Below are 6,985 nucleotides of genomic sequence, written 5' to 3' on the forward strand. Positions count from 1 at the left end.
CATCACATTTCTTCTTCTGTCAAGATTTCTTGTGATTCCAAATACATTTACCCTTCCCTGTTGTTCCATTGTTCCATGTATTACAGACATAAGTATTCATATCCATTGCCACATAATCCATCAGTGGGCTGGGATGCTTCCTTAAACTACTTTGTATCCTCCAAGCAATCTCTCGGTATTTGTGCATTATATCAGATTGTTTGTAACTTTCAAATCTGGAATCACTCTCATCTGTAAACAGGACAAGGACATTAAGATGAGCAAAGCACATTGACACAAGGTTGTGGAGACTAATTCTCATGCCTCAGGAATACAGTAACTCTTTAATTCTTCCTCCTACTGATTTCCACATTCAATGGAACATTTAAATATTTCAGGAGTTTTTAACAGATTCTTTTTCAAGGGAGGGTCTCCCTTTAGCCCAGGCTGTCCTGCAACTCTCACTGTAGTCTCAGGATGCCCTGGAACTTACAGTAATCATCCTATCGCTGCCTCTCAAGTGCTGAAATTAAAGGTGGGCACCACCACACATGGCTTCTAACAGATTCTTAAAAGTATGGTATTATTCAGAATTATTGTAGGATATTATGCATATTGAAGATTTAGGAGCCAGCTGATCGACTACAAGACATGAATTAATAAAAATTTTTCTTTGTCAAACAAATAAATATAATTTTAATTTAGTAGGTTAACAAGAAATCATCAAATATTTTAAGACTACCTTGGTTGTTTTAGCTATATGTTTTATTTATGAGAAATAATTTTCAGATGTTCTGGCAACGAGTTTTTAAATTCCTTTCATTCCAAAATATTGGAAGTGGACATGATGTTGAAATAAGAAAAAGCACATTTATAAAATCTCACTCATCCTATAATATTTTATGAATGCAATTATTCCAGAGAAAACAAAAGTAAGTCCATATAAAGAAACAAAATGAGATCCATATGTTTCTTCAAATCTTATGAAATGAAAATAATTCACATAAAAAATTAAAATTGTATATTCCCCAACTGTTGAGTAAAATCTGTGTTAAAGTTTACTGTTGATCAGAGGGAACAATGGGGTCCCCAAAACAAGACAGGCTTCTGTCAAAGCACTTGATTACTTGCCTGAGGTAAAATGCAAGCCCCTATTGCTGAAGACACTATATACCACTGACACAGACCATAGAAGGACCTGACTGCAAGCTGCAAGACAGCAAGTCTCCAATTAGCCTATCTAGTGCTGGAAAGCACTATGTGAGTTACTGGGGGAAAGTGGCCAACAATGGTGTGAGCAAGCAGGGGTCTAAGCTACTCAAAAACAACAAGCCTGATAAGAAGTACACACCAGTGCAATGGTGGCACACAGCCTAAGTGGGTAACCAATGGCTTTCTGATAGACATCTGCTCAATGGAAAGGAACCCATATCTGGAACTGGAAACTGGGCCTGAATCCTATGGAGATAAAGATTATGCTCTTTAATGTCAAGTTCCCATTAGTCTTTGGCTAAAAGAGGGGATACATCATCAAACTCTCTCTAAATTAATAATGCCTATCCAACTTAACCCATTCCATTGGAGAATCTGTTTTTCTTTTTCAGAAGGTATGGAGGTGAAACCAAAGAGGAATTGAGGAGACAAGCAAGAGTGCTGCTTCCAGATGAGTCTGACAATCAGCACCAGGGTGAAGGAGACAGATGCTAAGAATATACAACACATACCAAAGCAGTGATCCAGAGGATCCTAAGAGTTTATCACTGAAGCAGATTTAAATCACACCCACCAAGGCTCAGGGATTATTGTGGAAGAGTGGGTGGAAAGATTGTAAGAGCCACAGGTTGGGATGTCATGGCCAGAAGCATTGCCTGCCCCCAAATCTGATTGCTGCTCCCAAAATGCATAACCCATAATACCATGGGGGAATACCTGCAATCTCACTGAGGAGGGCCACCCACAGAGTGGGGGCAGGGAGGAGGGAAAAGATGATACCAACACATGACTTATCCATACAAAGTATGTTCTTAATAAAAAAGAAACAAAAAAACTATTATAGTGCTTGGCTTTGACAGCACATGTACTGAAATTGAAACAATACAGAGAAGATAAGCATGGCCCCTTCACAAGGATGACATGCAGATTTGTGAAGTGTTCATCTTTTTAACTAAATACCAAAAGTAACTTGCTGATTACGCAAATATATTTAAATGGAAATTATAATTTGAATGCATCATATATTTTAATCCATAATGCCATTTAGGCTTTATTTTCAAGTTTAACTTTAATTTATTAGAACCCAGTAAGTGATGATTTTAAAAGCAGAGTTCCCGTCAAATTAACACTTAATTCAGGGCAAAAGTACATTAAAAAAAAACCTAAATCTTAAGGCAGAAGTAAAACATTATAAAAACAGCATGTTTAACACAGACTGTATAATGTCAGAATTTTAAGAGATTCACATAATATTTTTAGCACTAAAATGTTAATACAGTCAGAAATATTATCAATTGGTCCAAGATTTCTCAGTTTATAAAATGCCTAAATTGCTGATTGAAGTTTTTGCTGTGTAAGAACAGCCACCACATGACTAAGTGATCATATAATGACAAAGGAACTGAGGCAAGTAACTTCATGGTTTTCATCTGTAAAGGCTGTTACATCAGATGTGACATGTTACTCGTATTTTAGATTTATCTCCCCATGCTAATGTTGGCTTTTTAAAAACTTTAGCTTTTTAATGATTATTCAAGCATTTCTATACTGTGAAGAATTGTGTTGGCAGGGATTCTGAGCACAGCTTTCTACTGTGTGGAATAAATCAAGGTGAGCACTGCTAGTTATTCCCACATAATACATCTCCCTCGTGGTGAGGGAGAATAGATGGATTTATTATCACTTAAACTTTTCTACAAAATAGTTTCAAAAAGTTTAGCACTGCATACTTTGGACACATTTACAGCAGATATAATTATTCAAATACTAGATACAAATATTACATTCAAAATCAAAATACAACACAAATAGCACTTAAATGATAAGTTGGTATAAGAGTCTATCCTTTCCTAAGAGCTGATTTACAGAAACTTCTTTCAAAAGCAAAGAATACCAAAGCTTTTCAAAACAATGCCTGAATGAGTACTTTTCCCATCAAACTTGGGCAATGTAAAAATACTGAACAAAACCCGGTAGACGTAAATATGAGAAATATTGGCATGTTTCCCCTACCTTCTAGTATACTCTCCACACCAAGAGAAAATACATTTCCCCTGGGCTGCCCCACAAGTATCAACTGAACTGTGTAAGAACTCTGCCCCAATGGGCTAAATGATGCTCCATGTTGTTAGGAAATGATTTGAGACCTTTAGGACCTTGATTTCTTTGAAGTAGACATGTGGCAGAGCACACAGGGTTGGTATCACTGACTTCTGGACTGAGTTTCTAGACAATGCATCTTTTGTAGCCTGTACCTAGTCAGGCCATCTAAAGAATTTCCCCAGTGGGGAAGCCCAGACCAATTACTCTTGTTTTAGCCACAGAGAATTGTCTATTCAAGTACAAACAATTACCATTTCTCCAGACTTGTTAGGCTTAAAGACAACAGACTAATGGTTTAAGATAAAGGAATAAAATCTAAAAATATAAACAAACATTTATGAAGTATACTACTGTTGTTCATGAAACAGCATGGGCAAGTCTTGGAATCAGACACCCAGCACTAAGCACAGTGTGATTCCATATATCTAACATTCTGGAAAGGCAAATGTATGGGAAATGAAACCTTATCATCAGTGGTGCCCCAGGATTGGAAGTACAGGAAATATTAATTCATATTTCCTCCAAATGGAAGCATTTTTGAAGCAAGTATAATATCCTATTGATGGTGATGGTGGCCATCATTCCATATGTTTGTCAGAATTCAAAGAGCTGTGGCCTTTGCTCTGTACAAATGATACATCATTAAACATAATACTAAAATTAAGAAAAGAATGGGGGATTGAACAGAACGTACATGGTAAGTGATTTAGCTTCTTTTTAGTTGCACTGATTTTAGATTTCTAAGTAAATTTTAATAAAATGATGATAGACTAGAGAAGTTTTGATACACTTATTTTTGTTAAATCAGCACTAATGTAATGTTGCCTCTATGCCAGAAAGTTTCTAAGACTTTTGAAAGTATTACTTCATTTAATTCTCATAAAAATCCAATAAAGTAGGTGATATCATTTATCCCCATTTTCAGATGAAGAAACTGAGCTAAAGGAAGATGTAGGTTTTTGTAGGCTTATCCACTTGTTAGATGGTTGGACCAGTATTTGGATTTTGTCCTTCTGGTTCAGTGTTAGATATGTGTTTATAACTGTTGTATTTCTTTTTTTAATATTTTATTTTATTTATGTATTTAAGAGAGAGAGAGAGAGAGAAAGAAAGAGAGAGAGAGAGAGAGAGAGATTGAGAGGGAGAATGGGCATGACAGGACCCAGACACTGAAATTAATTTCAGATGCATGTGCTACCTTGTGCATCTAGCTAACATGGGTCCTGGAGAATCAAACCTGGGTCCTTTGGCTTTGCAAACAAGCACATTAACTGTTAAGCCATGGCTCCAGCTCAACTCTTGCATTTACAGGGAGGTTTTTTTTTTTTTTTTTTTTTTTGAGGTAGGGTCTCACTTTAGCTCAGACTGGCCTGGAAGTCACTATAACTATGTAGTCTCAGACTGGCCTTGAACTCATGGCTATCCTCCTACCTCTGCCTCCTGAGTGCTGGGATTAAAGGCGTGTGCCACCAGACAGGGCTATATTACAGGGAGTTTTTTGAAGCTACATTCCAAGTTAACAAAAATTGGTTTATTTTAAATAGTTTAACTTACTTTTATTTTTTAAATTAATGCTATTGGTATTTTTCTACATATACGTAATAAATTTGATCATATTAACTCTCCATTAACCTTCTCCTATCCCAACTGTGTGTAAGTCTTGTGCAGGTAATCACAGCTGTTGTGAGTTCATGAGTGCCGTGGCCACATCATGTCTGAAAGAAAGCCTCCAATGGCACTCCTCCCCATCTTCTAGCCCTTACAGGCTTTCTGCCCCCTCTTCTGCAATGTTCCCTGAGCCTTAGAGGGGGAGATATAGATGTCCTACTCAGCAATCTCTTGTTATCAGCCCTTTGACTAGTTATCAGTCTTTAGTAATTCTGTCCATTGCAAAAGAGGCTTTTTTGAACAAAGCTAAAGTCAGTATTGGTCTATGGACATAAACATAAATATTTATAAGGCAGTTTGACAGGTATACAACATATCCATTCAGAAAAAAACATTAGTAACTTACCCCCTAGATCCTGTGACCTTGCCAGCTATGGGTTTTTCTTTTTTAAATATTTTATTTGTTTACTTGTATGTATTTGTGATGGTGGGGACATGGTATGGTCTCTTGTTGCTGTAAACATATTACAGATGTATGTTCCACATTTTTGCATCTGTCTTGATAACCTATTACTTCTGGGAGTAGTATTACCCACCCACACAAAATTATCTCATTTAAAAAGCTTGAAAAGTATTAGGTTTCCATATGGTTTTTTCATTTATCTAGTTTTGGTTAGCCCTTCTGCTGAAACTTTATTTCTCTGATTCCAGTACAATATGAGAACTATCACTGAACCTATATTATTCAACCAAGCTACTGTGAGTCTCACAGAGATGTGTAATATTGAATAGTATTTGTCGAGTAGGTTACTGTCACTGCCAATATTTTTATCAGTTTTTTTATGACCTTGGCTCATAAGATTCTCCATAATGTCTAAACATGACTGGCTATTGCCTTATGTGATAATCCAAAATTTTAAATTGTAAAATGTTAAACCTGTATTAAAATGTTACTTAGCCAAAATGCAATTATGCAGATTAAGCTGAAAATTCATACAGTAGGAAGGTTATAATATTCCAACACAAAGATAAAATATATCTAATTATGCATAAATGTATAAGGACATATTTTCAGTATTAACATTTGATTAGATGTTACCTATTTATGAAGTTTAGGTATAGATACATAAAACATTGGTTGACACATATATTTATTTACTTGTAAACGTAGTATGTTAATCTATTGTCACTTGTTTAAACAGTGGCAGAATTTAAGCTAAGGAAATAAACATCGACTAGCAACTTGGGAAGATCAGCTATGCTCACCATTCATTATACTACCAACACTGCCTAGTAAGTTTCATCTTCATTCCCTTGCTAAGATTGCAGCCAGGGTTTCAAGTCTGGATCTAGTAGTTCCTTGATAGGCAACTTGAAGTAAATTACTAAACTTCTCTGAGCTTCAATTTCCTTCCTCACTTGTGAAACAAGGAAAACAATAGCACTTTCTCTATGCTTGATTTGTAGATTTAGTTAATATATGTAGTTGCTTACACAGTAACTAAGTATATTCTGCCCATATTATTCCTGGGGTTATTGTTTTCACAGTGGCTTTCAGCCAGAAAGTACATTTACAATGTAGTTTTTCTGCTCAAAATTATAGGTTGCTGGGACTGCAAAGACAGCTGGTTTGGTAAAGCACTTGCTGTGCAAGAATGAAGGCACTTAGCTTCAGTTTTTAGCACTCATGTAATTGTAGGCATGGGAATGAGTGCCTGTCATCCGAGTGACCAGGAACAGAGACAGGGGGATGGATCCCTGGGATGAGAAGGAGAGCAAAACTAGTCCAGTTGGGGAGCTCCATGTTCAGGGAGTGGCTTTGCCTCAATGAATAAGGTGGACAAAAATTGAGAAAGATATGCAGTGTTTGACCTCTGTGGTCTTCACATACTCATGTGAACTCCTTCCCTCCCACAAAAACGGAAACACATACATAGCACACATGTACACATGCAAGAAGAATTATGGGTTGCTGTTTCAAACGTGTACATGTCCTGTCGCATATGATCAGTTGTGTGGGCTCCTGCTCCAGTACCAGCCCATCTTTGTAAAATACGCTTTTCTCTCTCACTGTGACTCTTGT

The 6,985-nt window shown here is 36.5% G+C and overlaps 1 non-coding gene across 1 annotated transcript; it reads left to right on the forward strand.

Annotated features, from left to right (window-relative positions):
- Positions 1 to 2,034: 2,034 nt before the first annotated feature.
- LOC123460394 lies at positions 2,035 to 2,142 on the forward strand. The gene has a single exon (XR_006636959.1). It is a non-coding gene; the product is annotated as a U6 spliceosomal RNA (small nuclear RNA).
- The last annotated feature ends 4,843 nt before the right edge of the window (positions 2,143 to 6,985 follow it).

This window comes from Jaculus jaculus, chromosome 4 (assembly GCF_020740685.1).
Source record: "Jaculus jaculus isolate mJacJac1 chromosome 4, mJacJac1.mat.Y.cur, whole genome shotgun sequence".
Lineage (NCBI taxonomy): Eukaryota > Metazoa > Chordata > Mammalia > Rodentia > Dipodidae > Jaculus > Jaculus jaculus.